This window comes from Pogoniulus pusillus, chromosome 39, assembly GCF_015220805.1.
Source record: "Pogoniulus pusillus isolate bPogPus1 chromosome 39, bPogPus1.pri, whole genome shotgun sequence".
NCBI lineage: Eukaryota > Metazoa > Chordata > Aves > Piciformes > Lybiidae > Pogoniulus > Pogoniulus pusillus.
Window position 1 is genome coordinate 7267435 of NC_087302.1, and position 2012 is coordinate 7269446.

Here is a 2012-nt window from a genome sequence, read left to right on the forward strand (position 1 = left end):
GTAATTAAAGCAAGGCCCAGTGAAATATAAGCTGAGTGCAGGCCTAGGAATGAGAATGTGCTTTCTGGCATCCCAGACTTTGGGCATCGACTCTTGCTAGCAGTGTGTCATCCTCTGCATCCCCCCGCAACAAACACCACCGCCGAACCAAAAGAGCAGAAACAGCAGTGACCAGAGGTTGAGTCCCTTGTTAGGTGATGGAAACTGATTATGGTTCACCCACTTTCATCTTTCTTGGGAATGATCTGTTTTCCTCCAGGTGCAATTTAACTTGCACTCCTTAGTCAGCGCAGATGAGCAGTAGTGGAGTCATTGGCGTTACGCCTGTGGCGTTTGGCTAAAGGTGAACCCAAGCCTGGGCTGATTCCCTTTTTGAATATAAGGATCTTGGTTCTCCTCAGAACCTAAAGGGATGAATTTCAGGTTATTTCAATAATGACTATGCAATTCTTCAATAAAGCTCCATTTCTTAGCTGTAATTGTTTTCAGTTGTTGTATTTATAAGTAAGACTAAGAAGAAATGAAGGCATTTCATCTAGGGAAGCAGTTTCTTGTCAAGCTGCTATAAATAATTAAAACTTGGTAGACTTCTTAGTCAGAAGAGAATCCAGCAAGCAGTGTGTAGCACTTGGCTCAAAAGAAGTAGAGAAGCTGACACCTGCAAGCAGAATGAAGCTGTAGTGCTGCAGAGGGAATCTTACAGGTTGGGTTTGTGTAGGTTAGAGATAGAGACTTAACCTGACACTTAAGCACACAGTTCATACAAACATCGAAACGTGGCAATGGTTCTTAAGTATGCACCTTTCTACCTTTTCCCAGTATCTGACAGGGGACCTACAGGAAAGCTGGGGAGGGACTATTGACAAGGTCTTGTAATGACAGGACAGGGGGTAATGGGTTTAAACTGGAAGAGGGGAGATTCCAACTAGATGTTAGAGAGGTGGTTCTTTACAGTGAGAGTGGTGAGACACTGGGCACAGGCTGGCCAGGGAGGTCGTGGATCACAGAATCACCCAGTGTGATCAAAGATCAAAGATCACATTGGGTGATTTTGTGATCCACCTCTCTGGAGGTGTTCAAGGCCAGGTTGGATGAGGCCTTGAGTGACCTATTCTAGTGGGAGGTGTCCCTGCCTATGGCAGGGGGGTGGAACTAGACGAGTTTTGAGGTCTCTTCCAACTTAAACCATTCTATGATTCCATGATTCTTATTTTATAATCACAATCTTCCACATTTCCATTAATTTTATTAAACACTTCATCACTTCTCACTAGATCATTGGTAGGGAGAGAGTTTATTTACCTCCTTAAAACTGAAGTTACAGACTTGGTTTTGCAGCTCTGAGATTGGAGTTTGAGACTGTGCAGTTAGCAGTGGAATCGAGATAAGTGGGAGTGCATGGATCTGCCCTTTTAACGCCACCCTCCCTTTGGAGAGTTCTGTTATGAATATATAGGTATCACAGTATCACAGTATTATCAGGGTTGGAAGAGACCTCACAGATCATCAAGTCCAACTCTTTACCACAGAGCCCAAGCCTAGACCATGGCACCAAGTGATCCAGCTCTGGCAGGAGAGTTGGACTAAATGATCTTTTGAGGTCCCTTCCAGCCCCTAACATTCTGTGATTGTGTGAAGAGGCGAGAAACGTCTTGAGCAACAACAACTAAGTGTTCCTATCAAGAGTTCACTAAGGGGATCCATTATAAAAGATTCATATCTTTATGGATAATGAGTTAAAGTGGAAACAAGTTTTTGAAAGGTCTTTTTCTGTCTCTTGGTAGTTGGACTGAACATTTCCTTTTAAAATAAACCTCTAAGATGTTCACAGTCAGCTGGAGGAAAATTGTTTTGTTGTGCTAGGGAGAGGACTGTGTGAAAACCATCAGAGACATTCTGTGGGATGCTGAACAAAAAGCTGGTTCAGAGAACGTTTCAGAGCTGTAGGGCTGAACGAGGCTAAGGTGAACAACTTTTGAAAGGTTCTGCTGGTAAATAAATTGCAAAACACA